General features: G+C 36.5%; 1 protein-coding gene across 2 annotated transcripts in view; it reads right to left on the minus strand.

Annotated features, from left to right (window-relative positions):
* Nucleotides 1-1,103: 1,103 nt before the first annotated feature.
* The window catches only part of PRR16 (proline rich 16), a 146,424-nt gene continuing 126,465 nt past the window's right edge, over nt 1,104-21,062 (minus strand). For both annotated transcript variants that reach the window (XM_061355079.1, XM_061355081.1), the window contains exon 3: nt 1,104-2,958. The gene's annotated coding sequence lies outside the window, so the exon portion shown is untranslated. The remainder of the gene's footprint in view (nt 2,959-21,062) is intronic.

Genomic DNA, 21,062 nt, shown 5'->3' on the forward strand with positions numbered 1-21,062 from the left:
AAACGGTATTGTTTGGGTGGTTCTTGTACAATAAAAATTTCACATATGATCTCATCTAGAATTCAGCATAGCAGAAAAGTATTTGCAAGTAGTAATGAATTATTTCACTATATTTTTATTGGGCTATTTTCAAATATAGATGAATGCATTTTGCTCACAAAACTAAGAGCTTTTCCAAATATTATTATTATTAGATAATAATGGAAGTGCTCAAATTATCATTCTGAAATTTTCTCATTGTTTTGATAATGTTGTCCCTACTTTAAACAACTCTGAACACTAGTCTCAAAGAGTAAGCTCTCCAATTTTAAAATATAGGTTACCGAAGGAGGAAGCAAAACCAAGCCCATGCAAGTTTAGTGTCCAAGTATGTTACTCTAATGGCACAGAAATGAAATCACAGTTTAAAAACTGTAAGTCAACCATAAGCTAAAGTGTGTGGGACTAAAACACAGCCACCATTCTTTAACAAATACAAGGTTTCATTTATCCGTTGCACCAATGGAAAATGACCACTAACTTTGCTTAAAAAAAGAGTCAAACCATGAGATGATGCCAAGTTTCGCCACATGAGGGAGGCTAATATTCACTTCATAATTTCATTTTCTGATTTCCTGATAAAAGGAATTCATGGCTTCAGAGTCACAAAGAAAGACAGAGCTCAGGCCTTTCTCCAAGAAAAACAATAATATGATAATCTTTTGCAGTAACAGGACTTGCGGCACTTCAGCAAAATTGGCATTTCATTCATCAGTAGGTAAGGATGGACATGTGTGGACACACACACACACACACACACACACATACACACACTATTTAGTATATTAGAGCAGAGCAATACATTTAAGATATCTGCCCTTTACGAAGTTAACCTATAGATTAAAAAAGGCTTAAATTTTCCTTTTTTTTTTGTTGTTGAAAGATAATTTTTCTGTTATTGAGAACTTAATGGGTTTCATAAAGCATTGCAAATAAAGAAAAAACTATTCAGCTTTATAAATCAGATACATGTGACTGGATTTAAGATGAATATTTTAAATGAACTGGGAATCACGTGTTTCACTATTCTCTTAAAATTACACACAGGCTAATGGACTAAGAAAAAAGGAAAAAATATATTTTATTCAAAACAGCTCTAGCATTGAAATATTCAATAGCTTGACAACAAAACACTTCAGTAGATGGATAACAATGAGTTTTCTTAACTGTAAACTGTAGATTGTTCTAAGAAACAATCTCTTATTCTGTATCTTCTCCATTTGTGATGAAATAGTATCAACTTCATGGCCTTTTCAGTATGCTAAAAAGAACAAAATCCAAACAAACAGCCCTACATACACACACGGAAAAAAACCCCACAACCCCCAAACCTCAAAAAATGAAACCAGTTTTTGAATAAAAAGAGACAACTGACAAAGGGTCTCTGCATAATTTGGGAAACCACCATTATTAGATTACATTCTTTTCATTCTTCAGCACCCAAATCTTCACTTGCTAAAACTCACTGATACTAAAAAATCTATCCCATTATATATTTAGATTTCTTCATGTCAATATTAAAATAAACTATGTTCTGAAATTAAGAGTTAAAATACTTCCTCTTGTTTTCCATACATATTTGCCTGTATAAATATACTTCATCATTTTACAAATTACAGTATTTATATTAAAGCTTTTGGTCAGCAAATCATTGCAGCTTAATACGAACAATTCCTCCATTTTGGTTCTGTCTTTAAATCACTTTTGGAGATAACGAAAACCAGCCAAAATGAGTGACTGCAAATAATACAAACAACAAATTTATTTAGAAAAATAAACTGAAAATGCTGCTTGTCTGTTAGGTATCTCCATGAAGCATAGACAAATGGCTAGAAAAAATTTATGTGAAATACATATTACAAATGACTTCTTTAACAGTAACTGGGACTATAATGTCAATGTTCAATAGGAACATTTTGGATGTATAATTGATAGACTAAATTTCTTGGTTGATAATATGATAAAAAATGGATGCTATTAAAAAAAGATTATATCCCCGTTTTAAATACACCTTATCATGTTGATGCTTTTTCATATATATACATATATATATATGTATGTATATGTATGTATTTATTTAAACCAAAGAAAAGACCATAGTCCTTTCTGTGAAGAGATCCCCATAGTGAAAGAGAGCGCAAATATTCTTCAGTTCTAACTTTCCTTTTGGAGCCCCAACAAAATATAGCTTGCTGTGGTCAAAAACCTCCTGGGGCCATCTGTGCAAACGGTGACACACATCATTACCCTGAATGGAAGTGACAGTGCAAATACTAGAAGTGCATTGAGATGCAATCTCTAACATCTGAACTTCTTCAAAGTTGGGTGGAGGACAGGAGACAGTGTCCTTTTAGGCAATTTAACATCACCGATGCTCTGTTCCTATATGGCTTTGAATATGTACAAGGGATGACAAAGCTTTTCTTTCCCTACAGACGATAACATTCCTCTGTTATAGTAAATGCATTAATTTTCTGCTATTAGTTAAGTGCTTCATCTCTCCTTTTGGCTACATACTGAAATATTTGTGGATGCTGGCTGGACCTGTGAAAAACTCATTGTTTGTTACTCTGGTTGGTCAGCACAAGACTCAAGTGTCAGGCTCGGAGACAGCAGTTTCTGCAACGGGGCAAGACATTTAGTCCTCTATATTCTTGTTTCCCACTAAATGGAATTTAAGGCTGTGGCTTTTGCCAGGACTCAGCTTGTAGCTGTCAGATCTGAGAAAGCTGATTCAACGCAGATTACACTCATGATCAGTTGTGCTCTGACGTGAAGGTCTTTTCCATTCTCCACAAAGGGTCAGGTTCCTGGTTACTTCTCAGATCTGGCCTGCAAGAAGTCATTATGATGAATCTGATATGCAAGAAATTAACTGATGTGCCTCCAGGTATAGATATTCCTTTAAGTCTGAAGGTGCTGTTAAAAAGAAGAGAAGACAAAGTTATAAAGACGTTATTTCAAACAGATGAAGTGAACAGTAAACAAAACAGAATTTTAAATTATTGTTCTACTTCATGTGTGAGCAAGTGTTCTGAGAATTATGGTATTTTGAAACTTGTCCTTTTGTAGTTGTCCTTATGGTTCTCTGCTGGGATAAAGGGGTTTAGCTTCAATAATGTCTTTGGAATCACATTGTATTACACCATCTGAGAAAGTGATTGCTACTGGCCTAGGTCTTGCAGTATATGAAGATCTTAAAATGATAAGTTTTTTATCCTTTTTTTTTTTTTTCAATTTTCCATTTTAGGAGGATTAACTTTCTTAACCTACCTAACAATTCAACTTCACAATATGCCTCAGGACACAAAGTGAAACAAGAACTCCCGAGATCTTAAAAATAAAAAGCTATACATTAAGCAACAGAAAAAAACCCTAAGAATTCAAGTCTAATATAACCTGAGGATTTGCATTCTAATCCCTATTCTCAATTAAATAAAAAGTGAATTCAGCAGAAGTTTCTCAGCTGATATGTAAGTTTCCTAAACAATAATACAAGAGGTAAAATTTTGATTTGGTTCTTTCACATTCCTTTTTGTTAAACTGCTTTAATTTGAATAGAATTGTTCTAGAGCCAGTGGAAGACAATAATACTCCAACGCAGTGCTAAGGTTCACTGACTCACTGAATTTCCTAGCTTTATTTATTAGACATCAGATAAAGCAGCATCAAAAAGAGAGACCTTGGGATACTTACCTGTTGGTAGCTAGGGCACTAATTTGGATTAAATGATTAAATTCGCACCTCTTGAGAAAAAGAATGAGAACTTCCTCTTTCAGCATTGGTGAATTACACCCAGAGATACATACTGCAAGAGGGAGGAAAATTACTTCTTTGCCATTAGTTTTATGAATCTAGCCTTTCATTCACACTTCTTGTTTCATATTGACTGGAATTCTTCAATTTGACAAAGATTGTCAAGGGGTAGGACTGAATTGCACCTTGGCAGGGTAAAAAAAAAAAAAAAAAAGAATCTGAAATTGGTGTGCTGTTGACCCTTTTTATTTTTTCCGCAGAACTAAACCAAAATATTATTCAGGGAACCTTAATTAGCATTCAGGATTGTATCAGTGGCCCAATGTAAGCCAACAGTAGCCCAACAATAACCCAACCCGGTAAACATGGTATAATAAATTTACAATAAAACTGTCCTGAAAGTAAATTTTTTTTGCAGTCAACTATTTAGGTCTTGGCTTACATTATTAATTAAAAAAGATGAGTATCCTAAATAGCTGTTAGCAGCTTATTTTTTAACTGAGGACAGTATTCACACCACTAGAAATACACAGCCCTTTTTCAGCTGTCGCAGCTTCTGGCTTCAACTACATCTGGGCTAATCACAGAATCCCAAGGGTTGGAAGTGACCTCAGAAGATCATCTAGTCCAACCCCCTTGCAAGAGCAGGGTAACCTAGAGTACCTCACACAGGAGCTTGTCCAGGTGGGCCTTGAATATCTCCAACATAGGAGACTCCACAAATGATTCGTGTATGTTAATACCTCATAAAAAAACACACAAAAAAGATGGCATTGCCCTTGAACTCAGCTTAATGTTCATAAAACAGAATGGATATGGTACAGCAAAACAAATGCAAAAGTAATCATCATAATCATCAAAACAGGAATAATATATATAGTATTTGTTCTGTCTGAAGAGTTTTTCCTTGGGATTATTCTGAATAAATACAGTACAATACAACAACACTGAGCAGCTGCAGGCATGAAAAGCAATATTATTTTTTTTCCTCTGGGTAGCAATTAATAAATATATCCAGTATCATGTCCACAAAACCAGTAACTGGTATATGAGGTATACCTGGATTCTTCTAGAATCTCTCTAATTCAGGCGTCAACCCACATCATTTGGTACATTTCCAGTCATACAACCACATGATATCCACCTTCATTTCATCAACATTCCACCAAAGAAGAAAAGCCCATCTTTTGTTTGTATATGATGTCTCTACTAAAAAGCACATGTGAAAAATGTGATGCACCTTTCCACATCGATTAAGAATTTGTTCAGTCTAGAAGATTATGGTTAAGCTTCTTCAGTGAAAAAATTAAGAAAGTGGCAATGTCTGCAGTAAAAACCGAAGGAGCAGTTCCTCTTAACACTTTAAAAAAAATAATCAATAATCTGTAGTTATAAGTCATTACTGCACACATGAAGAAGTGAGGCACAGAGAGAAAATAGGCCAGTTATTGAAAAAAAGAAGAATAAAAGTGTCAACTAATTATAGATTACTACCCTGATCTGTTTAGTTCTTAATTTTATAGCTCTGACTATTTTGACAGGCTGTCAAATCACTTCATTCAAATCACTACATTTAATTAATCATTGCAAAATCCCTCCATTAAACTATACCTTGTCAACATCCTTATAGTGGAAAAAAATGTCTTTACTAGGGAGCTTGAATTCGGACAAGTTATGGGAGACCATTTTGTTAATTCATATCCCTTTTCCCTTTTCCTACTTGAAGAGCATTACTGGGCCATTCTCCTTCTACAGCATCAGTGTGAAGTTCCAGAAAAAAAGAGACTTAAGAGAAACTAATATCATTTTTTGCCCATTCAAAACCAGATAACTAGTGTTCTAGAATAAAAATTTATACTTTACTTCTCTGACAGTATTATCACAAAACATCTACTCCCTTTGTTTCCTTCTATTTGCCACAGTTTTCTTAAAAACTGAAAGTGAGGTAGTCCAATCTAGCATGGCATTCTCATCCCCATCATGGCTATGGCCACAGTGTCACTGCACAGAGTTCTATGCAATACACTGCAAATTGAAAATATTAAAGGAAAAGGTTACTAATGGGAACAGTCATTTCACCTCAGACCTATAGAATGGCTATGCGTGTACTGGTTGCATAGATTGCACATTTACAGGTTTGGTACAAAAAAGGAAAAATACAGAAAGGAACATTTATCCACTGTTAGCTGAATAAGCAATAATTTTTTTTTTAAAGATACTCAGATACAGCTTCATCTTACAGTATTTAAAGAATAATAAATGCAGTTTCTGTAGTGGCACGATAGGAAGAACATCAAGCAAATCATATAGAAGACATTTATCAACTTGAACTGATGAGTACAGTGGTGACTGACAATCACACAAAAGGACACTTTAGATGAAATTTTTTATGTTGGGTCTAGTGCCTTTTAGAAAAACAAGAAAAGAAAAAAAGCCTAGGAAAAATGCATTTCATGCTAAATTCAGAAAGAGAGATATGTTTGATTAATACTAAGCTATATAATTTCCACATAATTTTGAATCTGAGAAAAGCACATGAAAGACTAGTCTAATGAAAATCTCAATTGTTTGGGCTATTTTAGCACAGACAGCATAATTTGAATGTACGTTGTCATCTGTCATAAGCTCACTAGCTGTCAGAGGTATTACCTGTACTCACATATTTAAGAGTATAACAAATAGAATCATAGAATCATAGAATAGTTAGGGTTGGAAAGGACCTTAAGATCATCAAGTTCCAACCCCCCTGCCATGGGCAGGAACACCTCGCCCTAAACCGTATTACCCAAGGCCTCGTCCAACCTGGCCTTGAACACTGCCAGGAATGAAGCATTCACAACCTCCCTGAACAACCTATTCCAGTGCCTCACTACCCTAACAGGAAAGAATTTCCTCCTTATATCCAATCTAAACTTCTCCTGTTCATGTTTTAACCCATTACCCCTTGTCCTACCACTACAGTCCCTAATGAAGAGTCCACCCCCAGCATCCCTATAGGCCCCCTTCAGATACTGGAAGGCTGCTATGAGGTCTCCACGCAGCCTTCTCTTCTCCAGGCTTAACAGCCCCAACTTTCTCAGCTGATCTTCATATGGGAGGTGCTCCAGTCCCCTGATCATCCTCGTGGCCCTCCTCTGGACTTGTTCCAACAGATCCATGTCCTTTTTACGTTGAGGACACCAGAACTGTACACAGTACTCCAGGTGAGGTCTCACAACAGCAGAATAAAGGGGCAAGATCACCTCCTTCGACCTGCTGGTCACGCTCCTTTTGATGCAGCCCAGGATACGGTTGGCTTTCTGAGCTGCAAGCGCACACTGCTGGCTCATGTTCATTTTCTCATCGACCAGCACCCCCAAGTCCTTCTCCGCAAGGCTGCTCTGAATCTCTTCTCTGCCCAGCCTGTAGCTGTGCCTGGGATTGCTCTGACCCAGGTGCAGGACCTTGCACTTGGCATGGTTAAACTTCATGAGGTTGGCATCAGCCCACCTCACAAGCGTGTCAAGGTCCCTCTGGATGGCATTCCTAAAAATGCTCCCAATGAAAAAATAAAAACATATATTAATAAATTCTCCTAAAAATAGTGCACATATCGTGTAGATATTGTTTAAATAGTAATGACATCTATTTCAGTTAGTCAGTACCTGAAAGATAAAAAATATTCAGATATAGACTGTTTTAACTCTATTACCTTAGGTTTATTACTCCTTTCAGATAAGATCCATTATTATGTTAATTCATTCAGTAGAAGACAGAATTCTTGAAAGGGAAGGTAACACTTTTGTAGATTTTGTTTTTGCTTGTTGCCATTGTCCAAGAAATTCCCATCATGACTCCCGGTGGTTTGGGGGTTTTTATTAGGCATAAATTTAGATAACAGATTTCAGAAGCCACACAGCTTCAGTCAGAAGCCAGAACTTTCAGATAAAATAGTGTGCTTTATAATTAAAAGAATTCTGCTGAATGCAAACCTGATATTTTTCAAGCATTTCATTTCCCTGTTAACATTTTAACTGTATAAGACAACGTTAATATTTTTGCATTCTGTGCTATAGCACTGTTGAGACATCTTTCCCTGTAAAAATGGAACAACCACATCTAAACAACACAGAATGTTAACAAATCTACAAATTCTTTGTAACTCTTCCTTTCTTCCTCTGAAGCTTCAGAATATTTATTTATATATGATCATACTCATACTGCTGTTTCAGTCTGTAAATAATTTATTTGCCAATGAGTAAACAAGAATTCCCTGCTGTTTATTGGAAGCTTTTATTTTTTTCAAAGCTTTGGAAGAGATTGCAAATGGCATGCAAAAAAATCAAAATTTCTAAATTTTTAATATCTAAATTTTCTAATTTTTTCCTTAACACACTGTAATTTATTTAATATGTTGACAGTGTGTATTAGCTTCTACAGTAATATTACTCATAATCTTGCTAAACTCTCCTAACAACACTTCCCTAATGTGATTATGAAGTCCTCCATTGTTCCAGCTTTGATATCTCTAGAGCTTTCTCTAAACCAGTTCTAAATATATTTCTAGGAAGATAATACTCAATAGAAATCTGTAAGTTATATCAGAGAGTATATGATGAAACCATTTATTAAATACACTTTTCCAACTGAACTTACAGTGCTTCAGTAAAGTATTTGTAGAATTTTACTGTCTCTGTGTGTTTGCATAACAAAATGAAGACCACCAGAATATTGGCTCTGCGAGTTACATTATAATTTTTTTTTTTTAATAATTAAAATCTTATGGTAACAGAAGTATGCAATGAATGTCAGTAACACCATCTTTGTCTATGTAAGAATCTCATAACATTTCTTATTAATTGCTCATGAACTGCTGGCCAAATTGCTGTGGTACTCGTCTCAATAATGTTTGAAACAGTTAAAATTTAAGAGAAATGACAACATGAAATCAAGCCTTTTTTGTTGATACCACTTGTCTCCAATGCAGCTGATGCAGCTGAAATCTAGGCAACCAAAGTTACAAGTTACATCTTGACACCATGGAAGTCATTAGCCCATATTAGGGGTTGTCATGATGATTGCAAAAATTGCCAAAACTCTGACTACAAAATGCTATTGGCTGAGACAATGTATTTCTCTTCACCATTTTCAACCTTTGGAAACATTTTTATCAGGCCATTTTTCTTGACATTAAAGATTTTTATTTCTTTTCATTTGCCTTTGTCTTTTTGATCACTCATCCACCTAGATGTTGGAAAACTTCTTTGGCAATATATTAAAGCATTTCTTAACATAGAATTGATAATACCAAGTGTGAATACATTCCTAGGAAGCCCTTTCTTTTTTCATTAGTCTTTGGATAGGTTATGATACATCTTTCATGAGGCAAGTATTCACAAAGCATTTTTTCATTTCATCTCTAGGATATGTATTTATTAGCTCCCAGAAAAGCTATTTTTAACATGCACAGAAAAAGCTAGAAATGATCAAGAAGAAATCAGCTTTTTGTGTGTGTGTGTGTGTGTCTCTGTGTGTGTGTGTTAAAGTATGATATAAAATTCACACACTCTTTCATTTCAAAGGAACAAGGCATGGATCTTTGTAATTATCATTTATAGTTAGGCTTCTGATGTAGACTTGCGTAAAAAACAAGGCCAAGTACACTTATAAGATTGTTTATCAATGACTGCATTAGAATGTATATACATATATGAAAATATAAGCATACATGTATTTATGCATTATTCATATATCATATGTACATATACATATGAATTCTCTCTTCTGCTGAGTTGGGTTAGCTCCAGGACAGATTTTGGACAATACCCAGAAGGCTGCAACCAATTAGACTGCAGTTTGCAAGGTTACGTCCAAAGCCACAGTTCAAATGGCCACTGCCAGCTGTAGCTTACCAACCAACGTGAAAACTAAACTGTATCTGTATATACAGAAGCTTGTTTAGATCCCTAGAAGAGATATGCTAATGATAGAAATTAATTTGATATACTGATAGCCACTCTAATGTCTGGTGATAGTTCTTGAACAGTAGTTATCAATTGTTTAGCAATAAGGTCTTTGAACACAGAAAGAACTTTGGTATTACTTTATGAGGGATTACTGAAATAATTAATACCAAGTGTTCAGTGGACAATAATGAAATCATAAAGCTAGCTTTGCACATCAGGCTTTTAACTACATAAAGGAATTTTGGGTTCACTTTCTGGTTTGACTGTAGTTTTCCTTTGAGATCTAAGCAATACTTTTAATCTACATGTTATAAATTAACAGCATTTTATTTGACTCTTCACTTTCTACAGATTCCTGCTTCATCTTTTCAAACACTGAAGCTACAAACACAAAACCAAGAGTTTTGATGCTTATTGAGGGCTCTCTATACTTTTGAAACAACATAAATAAATAAATAAACCGTAAATTGCTAGTGGTAAACAAAACCTTGCTTCTTAAAGCATCCATTAAAGAATCTGTATCTGAAAGGCAGAGAACACCTTACAGTAATATGGAAAACAATATAGTGCAAGGAATCCACCCATTCATTCTCACTGCTTTTTTTTTTTGGTGTTTACGCATAAAAGCAAGAGAATATGTTATACCATTTTAATGTTTCTGTCCTTATTTCTGCTCTCCTTTTCATGCTATATCAAAGAAAATGTCATTAATTAGCTGGAATGCACATCTATGTCAAATGGAGGTAGAACAAAGACTGGGAAAAGACAGAGAAGCAAAAGACAGCTAAGTCCCTAACTGAAGTAACTTTCTGTTTCTAATGATTATTAGCTTAACACACTTGGGGAGTGGGTTAAAGAGTTTACCACAGTTATCTAGCTTACCACAGCCAACGCCATAGCAAGGAAATACTGAAACAAAAATATTTGGTATGAGGTAGTTTTGCGTTTGCAATGAGTTGCCAAAGAATTTCACACCCACTATCCATGCTGGAAGTTCCCTGACAGTAACGTACCTATTAATTACCTCTGCTTTATCTAAGGATGTTGCCATCATTGCTTTCTTACATTCTAACTGTCGGTGGAAACTAAAAGAAATGGAAGGTCTGATAGGTGAGAAAAGACACCACCACCCCATACTTAATAAGTGTAACTGTTTTTCCTGTAAAAAATCAGATTTCTTGTGGTTTATTTTTAAATCAGTCAATTTCTAAGGCTGACTATTCATAACTGAAAACAGGATAGTAATACAAATCTCTATGAAGCTACAGTCACCGAATAAAAATAAGTTCTTTGAGTATATAGCATAATTTATCTACCAATGGAAGAAAACTTTTTATCAGTTAGTGAAACAAATTAATCTCAGGACACATTAAAATTCATACAGAAAAACTAATAAATGCTTTAAAGGACTTGTATCTGCTATTATTTAAATTGTTTATGTTTCAATTTTACAGTTTAGAGGTTTTTGTATAATTACATGTCTTAAGGTGACATGTGAATGGTTTGAAAATCATTCTCCCTGGAGTACATCTTCCAGTTGAGAGGTGCAACCTTTTCTCATTCAGCCTGGAGCTAGGAAGAACGGATGATATGTGAGCTGGCAGCCCTCCACTTGATTTTTTTTTTTTTTAAAAAGTATATGTGTGAAAGGAGCCATGCTGGAGACAACTATGAATATTTCTGCCTTTTTTTTTTTTTACATTTACTGATCTTTCATCCATTTCAAATTACTCAAGCAATCCAGCAGCCTTGTAGGATTAGACCTACTTCACAAGCCATTAGGAGACATCAGAAAATATCTGCAAGTACTTTGGCACTGCCTTTCTGCAGGTTTGTCTATTGAGGGATGAAATTATTTGTGATTCCAGCTGAAAACATGCTGTTTGTTACAAGTATTTGCAGTACTTACTTTTTCCTTTATTATTTGGCACAAATATTTTGCTACTCAAGAAAAAAACAAGAAAAAAAAATTCACTGCCAGCAGATATATGGAGATTACTGAAATTACATTATCTCATTCTCCCTAAACATGCCAATGTGACTAAAGGCTCACAATGATTCGTTACTTTCTGGTTAGTAAATGTACTCAAATTCAACAACTGAATCCTGAGCAGAAGCCTGTAGGTGCAAGAAGCCCTAAGGACATGCAGCAACAGGACAGTATTTACTACAAGTGTCCCCATTTCAGCAGCCTACTTGAAGGCATCCTGACCATCACTTGTAGCCCTTTTGCACCTAGAGACAACAGAGAGGGTTGTACCTACTGCTTGAGATTTCACGCACTATGAAAGAAAAATACTGAAACTTCTACATACTAATTTACCAAGACTTAGCCAGCTACATTCTTGAGCTCCTGACAAAATCATGGTATCAGGAAGAAATTGAATGGAAAGAGCAACAGTTATTCTAAAAATGTAACTGAATGTATTCTTAGATTGGAAGGTGAACAAAACCCCACAGCTAAACGTCAGTAAATTACCTACCATCTTCATATGCCTTGTACTCTCAGCAACAATATGCATGAAAGAGATCAACCCAACATGACATTTACAATGAAGATGTGTGAAAGTTTCTCATTGTGGAAAGCATTATGTATTTTCTGTCAATGTTCAAAAGCAACTAATGTAAACTTTGTTAAAGAGATCTGAATTGTGATGTGGTACATACACTACTAGAATGTACTTGCTTTCTAGACTATATAAATAAGCACAGGAAGCTTAATTTCTCTCAATTATTAGCACAGACATCCCCATCAAAATCTACACAGGTGAAACGTAATAAAGAATATCTATAAGGGCATAAGTAGCATTATGTGGTGATCTCCCAAAAGAAAAGGGGATGATTACATAGGGAACAATATATCCCTTCTTATAAAAAAAAGCCATAAAACATCTCTGCCTTTGATCTTTCATAATGCCCATGAAATATGCTTAAAATCTTGGCAAACAGTGAACAAAAAAAGTCCTGCTTTTTGTGATTTTTTTTGGTTGGCTGGTGCTTTTTTTTTGTTGGTTGGCTGGGGTTTATGCTTTTTTTTTTTTTTAATATAAACATTTGCAAACCTTAAGACCTTTGTCAGTGCAGACTGCCTTGCTGACTGAAAATCTCTGGCCATCACTGCTTCAGCACAAATACCCATGCTCAACTGGCCTTGGAGTGATTTGTTTAACGAAAAGATATTCAGGCCAACAAAAGCAGCTCAGAATTCAAATACAGCCCATTAAACTCTCCTGCTAATGCTATTCAGGAAAGTTTAGTGGCAAAATGTGCAACACGGTGCCTTGCACATTAAGCACAGGCCTCAAATACAGTGTTTATCTAGCCAATAAAATAACACAAACAATTAGGTTAGCAATACTGTGAGCTGTTCACCAAAGTTTAGCTATTTTGATGGGCTGTCTTGAAGTTGAAAATAAGAATAAAACCTCTGGGTCTATTTATCTAAATCCATTGGGCAGCTATGTAAGAAAGCCTGCAGTGAAATCCTTATTCCAATCAGAGCAGCAGTGCATGCTCTGGGCTACATGGATTGGAATTATATTTGAAGCACTGAATCTATGTGTACCCGCTGAGGTGGCTAAGGCCCACTACAATGTTGTTTTCCAAGGCACGGTTCTAAGAGATCTTGCAGCTCTTCAGTTAAGTCACAGATGGCCTTCTGTGAAACATCTCTTCAAGCATGTACTCCTCTGCATGGGACAGAAGGCCCAAATATCTACTAATGCTTTTCAGGTAGGACAGACTTTCTATATCATATGACATACAGCAAAGACACTTGTCTTTGCTTTCTGTAATTCACAGAATCATAGAACCATAGGATAGTTAGGGTTGGAAAGGACCTTAAGGTAATCAAGTTCCAACCCCCCTGCCATAGGTAGGGACACCTCTCACTAAACCATATTACCCAAGGCCTTGTCCAACCTGGCCTTGAACACTGCGAGGGATGGAGCATTCACAACCTCCCTGGATAACCTATTCCAGTGCCTCACCACCCTCACAGGAAAGAATTTCCTCCTTATATCCAATCTAAACTTCCCCTGTTTAAGTTTTAACCCGTTACCCCTTGTCCTATCACTACAGTCCCTAATGAAGATTCCCTCCCCAACATCCCTATAGCCCCCCCTTCAGATACTGGAAGGCTGCTATGAGGTCTCCATGCTGCCTTCTCTTCTCCAGGTTGAACAGCCCCAACTTTCTCAGCCGATCTTCATGCGGGAGGTGCTCCAGTCCCTGGACCATCCTCGTGGCCCTCCTCTGGACTTGTTCCAACAGTTCCATGTCCTTTTTATGTTGAGGACACCAGAACTGCACACAATACTCCAGGTGAGGTCTCACATGAGCAGAGTAGAAGGCCAGGATCACCTCCTTCGACCTGCTGGTCATGCTCCTTTTGATGCAGCCCAGGATACGGTTGGCTTTCTGGGCTGTGAGCACACACTGAAGCCGGCTCATGTTCATTTTCTCATCGACCAGCACCCCTAAGTCCTTCTCCACAGGGCTGCTCTGAATCTCTTCTCTGCCCAACCTGTAGCTGTGCCTGGGATTGCTCTGACCCAGGTGAGGACCTTGAACTTGTCAGGTTAAACTTCATGAGGTTGGCATCAGCCCACCTCACAAGCATGTCAAGGTCCCTCTGGATGGCATTCCTTCCCTCCAGCCTATCAACCAAACCACACAGCACATCCAAATCCAGTTTGTTCTTGCTGAACTGGTAAAAATTGTTAAAGTACTTAATCTTGAACAAGTATTCTCAAATCTTACCAAGTCAGATTCTCTGAATTTATTTATTTTGCACTTGTAACCCAGAAAGCCAACCATATCCTGGGCTGCATCAAAAGGAGCACGACTAGCAGGTCATGCAGCAGCTGATCGTGCCCCTCTGCTCTCGTGAGACCTCACTTGGAGTATTGTGTGCAGTTCTGGTGTCCTCAACATAAAAAGGACATGGAACTGTTGCAACAAGTCCAGAGGAGGGCCACGAGGATGATGAGGGGACTGGAGCACCTCCTCTATGAAGACAGGCTGAGAAAGTTCTTTGGGCTGTTCAGCCTGGAGAACAGAAGGCAGCATGGAGACCTCATAGCAGCCTTCCACTATATGAAGGGGGCTTATAAGGATGATGGGGAGGGCCTCTTCATTAGGGACTGTAGTGATAGGACAAGGGGTAACAGGTTAAAACTTAAACAGGGGAAGTTTAGATTAGATATAAGGAGGAAGTTATTTCCTGTGACGGTGTTGAGGCAATGGAATGGGCTGACCATGGAGGCTGTGAATGTTCCATCCCTGGCAGCGTTCAAGGCCACGCTGGACAGAGCCTTGGGTGACGTGGTTTAGTGTGAGGTGCCCATGGTAGGGGGGTTGGAACTTGATGATCTTAAGGTCCTTTCCAACCTTAGCTATTCTATGATTCTATGATTCTATTTTGTACATCATTGTTCTTTAAATCTTACCCTATATTATCTCAACTTTCAGTTTCTGGTATTTGAAACCAAGTTAATTTTCAGTCACACATAATCCCAATGCCTAACACAACTCTATGTTTGCTGCTGTGATCTTGCAGGGGAATATGATATCTTCTGTTGAAGTCATGGGAAATCATCACTGGTTTGATGCTTTTGCAGATGCTCGGAGAAATATCTGTGCATCCCCAGTGACTTCTCCAGCGTCCCTCTTTTCTTGGGTTTTCCAAACCAAACAGTTCTATGATTCCATAGCCCTATGGAATGGAAAGTGTAAGAGTACGTAGCAATATAAGAAACAAAACTGAAAAAGACATGTCGCCCCAGAAGTTTTGTGGGCCACCTCTGTAAGAGCTGGAAGAGTCTGGAGGACAATAACCAGTCACCTACTTGTCAGAAAGATAAAAAAAGAAAAAAAGAAAAATAGCCCTGACAAGTAGATCATCACTTTTGTTTTTTTCGTAATTACACTTTTTTCCTGCATTGCTTTTCTTCCTTTCAATACTAAATTATCCAAATAGAAGGACTAGTGCTATTTTAGAGAGACAATACTGCCAAGCCCGCTGACCACATATCAGCAGTTCAAAAGACAGACTTACTTAAGGTGTGGCTAATTTCAGGAAAAAGAGAATTTCCCAACACATATGACTTGATTGCTTGAAACACAGCAATTTGGTCACATAACAAAACTAGGTAAAGGAATGTAGACAGTAGGTTCTCAGTTGCCCCTAGGTAACTGAGTAAGCCAGATGTAAGAAAACAAAAAATGCAATACCTAAAATTTAAGTAAATTTATTCATCAAAACATAAATTCACTTTTTATGAACATTCTTATTTTATTTTCTTTTTAGAGACCAGACATAATTTTAGACATCAATGAGTAGAGCCTGGTAAAGACAACATGCACTTGTGTGAAGAGTTGTGTAATGAAGCGATGTACCCAAAAGCGAAAAAGGATGGATAGCCTGCTGAATCTGTAATTTGGATAATTCCTTTGTAAATATCTGAAAATCAACTTTGCTTCAGTCATAATGAACCCTGATTTATTTTAATGGATTTGGGGTTTCTTGGACTCTGTTTTGTGCAATGGATTGTACTTTTCACAGCACAATGAGGAGGTGAAGTACTTATTGGAAATTCTTAGCTGATTAAAGTAACAATGAAAAATAAAATGGCTTTTTATTTCCATTGCAAAACCAACAGCTGGAAGTTCGGCCTGATGAAACTTTCTTTTACAATTAACATTAAAAAATGTATTAATTTGTAACATCAGTTCTCCTTTTTAAAGTTATATAAGAGCCTCTTAACTCTTAAATTCTAAAACAGCCTCTAATCAAGAACAGTTAAAAAATGTGTAAGAAAACAGGAACATCTTGTTTTTATTTCCAGTACCTACATTTCATAGCCATGTGTCCTGGAACAATAAACTGGGATAATAAACCAAATAATCCATATTAACAATTCGAAGAACCTTTTTACTGCTTACAGATAAATACTTAACTTTCAAAATACACTCCCTAGGTTCAAAAAAAGAAAAAAGGCATCAATGTATAAGCATCACTAAATGCAAATATATTAAATTTATCTCTGTAAACTGTTTTACCTGTGTCATAATGATTTTCCAATAACAAAATAAGAAAACAGAAAACCAGGAAACAAAATAAAAAGCTTTTAGCATGTGGGTATATAACTCACTGCACTCATCACAACTTTAAGTCAGCAGTCAGTTGAAAACTCATTGATGGTGTAACAAAATCTTCACAGTATACCAAGTCAAACCTGCAAAGTATATTATGGACAAATGACAAGTTGACAGTTCACATCTGAAAACCCTTTTTCTACAACACCAGCCTCCATTTTGAGTGAAGTCTTACCACTCCTCCCACCAACACAGAGTATGTGCTGAATGGTAAATTGCTAGCTGCATCCTCCTGCTATCTTCTATTAAAAAACTCAGTATAACTGTGAACTTATTTTACTTCAAGAACCAAATTCTAGGCTATTTTAGGGAATGCCTAAATGTGTTCCAGCTGAAAGACACTCAGCTGCCTTTGCTGCTGCAAAGAGCATCAGGTAGCTGACTCATCAAGAGACTATGGTTTTCCTTAAAGGGTTGGAGAGATAAGGGCGGGGGGGGGGAGTTAAAAAGAATCAGAAGACTTCATCTCCTCTTTGTGGCTTGGGAAAAGTCAGCTGCTGGCATGGGACCTGGGATGGAAGGATAGCAGGACAGAGTAAATTAAGGGTTTTGCTCACATTTTTTGGTATTTGTGGTTGTTGAGAAAGGGGAAAGCTGCACAGCATGACCTATCTGGTAGCTGAATCTCTCCTTCAGGTGTAGATTACAGTAGATGAAAAAGGGATACTCTGTCTTCTCAGTGTGGTGCTTACTGATTTTCTAAAACAGAACAATCATACCAGCTCTCTCTCCTTTCTCACAGCACCTTCTACCAAAGTCCCCAAGAAGCTGGATCTGCAGCTGTGAGCAGCTGAAGCCACACAGCTCCGGACAGGAACAGAGAGCATGCTATGAGGTCAAAGTGCCCCAGGCAGAGGGAGCAACTCGATTTGGATTGCTCTAATCTCTAGCTACAGAGGTCAAAAGAAAGGCAGTCTAAAATCATCATCTCCTTCTCCAGCAATCTGTAAATCTAGCACATCTGTTCCATGCTTTATTTATGAGTGAATGAAAAACAATTGGATTTGTGTCAGCTAGAATATCTAAATGCTGAAAGGGATGATAGATTTCAGTTCTTCATTTTGTCCATACAAATACACTCTCCACATTTCACTTACAATGTGAGTGAAAATACACTGGGTTTACTTCCAGAGTTAAACAGGATGGATACAAATTAACAACTTGTGCCCTGCTGACTTGCATTGTTTGAAATAACGCAGCCTAGTGGTCACCTCAGATGGTAATAATAGTGGAAAACAAAATTGCCACCTTTCCTTTTCTTATTGATGACTTGGGCTCTAAGACCAGTACTGTGTTAGCTATATTTCTCATGTTTCTAATATTAATAGGAATATAGCACTACATCTGCACATAGCAACCAAAAAAGCGAGCCTTCTATCTTTCCTGTAGGCTAGGTCAAGCTATACATTAGCTAAAAAGGGGAATTATCTTGTATGCAAGGATTTTCTACAGTAGAGATTAGAGAAGAATAATTCTTTCCATGTATCATCCTTCCCCACCCCATGAATAACTTTCATAAAAAGGAAAGTTAAATAGTGTGAACTAATTAAGAGTTAGCTGAACATTCTAGTAACTTATAAGAATGCATCAGCAGTAACCAAATTGTGGTTTGTGCTTTAGAGGTTTTAATTTAAATACAAGTCTTCTGCTGTTCAGACAGTAATTTAATAAATCTATGTGTAGAAGCAATTAGTAATAACTGTATTTTATTGCAGCTGTCAAATAGTAACGGTACCGAAGTTCAGTGGGATGATGGTGTTTTGGATTTCCCCCCCCCTTTAAAAAATAAGCGATCAGAATAAAGTAACATAAAAGCTGTTAGAGGAGGATGAATATGCTCTCAGTCTTGTTCAAGACAATAACACAAAGTTCTCTCTCAGAAAATTACAAGATTAAAAAGATAAACCCCTCCGTTTAATAGGATTTTGAAATAATGGCCTGTATCCGAGATGGAATCAGAAGGAAAATCCAAGGAAGTTATTTATATTATCTGTGTTAAGTAAAGTTTAATTCCTAATGTTGGAGCCTGTAAGACATAGTACACCAATCGTTATTAACAATATTTAAATTTATCATTTAAATTTTTAGTAATTAAGAAAATTATGTTTAAAAATATCCTAAGGTGACAAATGTTTAATAAATTTAAAATCTAGCATATATTCAGAAATCACACTTATTCATACACATATTGGCTATTTTTCAGTGGTTATAGAAATACCTTGCTTGATTTAGTGTTCTTACAGTAGACTTTTAATTTCATTTCTTCTGTGATACCTGATAGTGCTAAATTGATGGGGTTTGATGGCAGATACAGAGATAAAATATGTATTAATCATATAATTTAACTTTTTGTACTCTGAATCAGTTATGCTCCATGTATCTTATTTCAGGTTCACTTGCATCTTTCAAACAAGACCATAATACAGCATCTATGCGAAAGGCCACTGCACTTATCTTTTGTTTGTTCCACTCTATTACTTATGATTACGTCTCTCATTATGTGGATATTTACTCATCTACATAAGCCCTGAAACTTGGCTGGCAATATAGCTTGGACAACAAGCAGATTATCCACGTCAGCAAAAAAGCTAAACTATGTGTAAGCTGTGCATATAACCCCATGGCCAAGACAGTGGTGATTTTTACATTCTTGCAGACACCCAAGAGTGTGTCTACACCCGTGAGTCCTGGGCAGGCACACAGTGGCTGGTTGGAGTGCAGCACTGCACCCCAAGAGCATGCTGTACCACACCACACTGCCTGTGTGAGTCTCAGCTCCTGCAAGGGCAGGCAGACTTATGGTCAAGGTGTATTACATGCTTTTATTCAAGAAAATTGTAATCTGAAAAATCCCAGCATATAACAATGAGTAGTGATTTGTCATTTTATTTCTTGTGGTACTCACTTCCATCAAGGCATTGTCTAACAGAGGTGAAATATATTGTTGCCACATGATGCTTCCTATTCTGCTTTGTGAAAAATGCAAATTTTCACTTACTGGAAAAATGTAGATCGATACCCTTCAAACCTTGTAAACCTGATGATCTCTTCCACTACTGCTCCCTAACTACTTCAAGTGATAAGTAGGCACTCCAGTATTTCTGATTTTTTCCTAAAGAGTGATTCAGATACTGCTACCCATGAACAGAGGGACTTATAAGCCTTTTTTTACCACTGCTCTGTACTTTAATATTTCCATATGAATTTGTGATCCTCACATTGGAATGGCTTACTCTAAACCTAAGTATTTATGTCTTCATTGATATATACTATTGTGAACTTGCTACACAGATAAACTAAAAAGACAACCTCAGAACACACTGTTCCAGTTATGCAAACCATAAATTTAGATAATGCTAAAAAGATACTAAATTTCTTTCAGCAAATGGAAATTTTATTTTTTATTTTGCTAGTTATCCAGCTTCATAGCACTTACAATAGTTACTCAACTGTCCTCTCTTCAGTTTCGTAATCATCCTGTGCATTTTACATGCCTGGTCAGTTATCTGCTCTCACACTGTTCACTGCCCATTGACTGTTCCAGTGAAGCTTCAGAGGAAGGAGTATGCTTCCTATCTATTACATACATGTACTTCCTTCTTACGTTTCTACTCACTAATGACTTACAAAATTAATACGTTCACCAGTTGCATAGCTGTGTATAGTATATATGAAATAACTCACTTTTTCTGTTTTCTGTCATATCCTTTCTCTTGCTTATGGACACTCAAGGATCCCTGAAAATCCCATTTAGACTCTCCTCTAGCACCCTCCTGCAACTATAACTCTGTGCAGTGTCAGCAGCTGATTTGCACTGAGAAACTTGTTTTACTTAAGCATGTAAGATCTGTTACAGTTGCTGAAAACACAATTATTACAACATTATGAACTTACATTTCTCATGCATAAGTTCTATCTTAAAGAAATAATGGATTTTCAGAAGAAAATTAGTAGAAGATTCTGTTTTCTTCTTTTATAAAATACATGCCCATTTGAAATTTAAACAACAGAGATACTGTTATGTCCAAGTATAATTCCTGTATTCCTGCTGTTATCAAATTCAAATATATATTTCACACATCTAATGCTATTTAAAAATATTATTTCCAGGTTTAGTTGTTTGCTTGGTTTTGTTTTTTGTTTTTTGTTTTGTTTTTTTTTATT

This window comes from Neopsephotus bourkii, unplaced genomic scaffold (genome assembly GCF_033783945.1).
Source record: "Neopsephotus bourkii isolate Nb327-2 ecotype Australia unplaced genomic scaffold, CSIRO-AGI_Nbou_v1 NB_772, whole genome shotgun sequence".
Taxonomy (NCBI): domain Eukaryota; kingdom Metazoa; phylum Chordata; class Aves; order Psittaciformes; family Psittacidae; genus Neopsephotus; species Neopsephotus bourkii.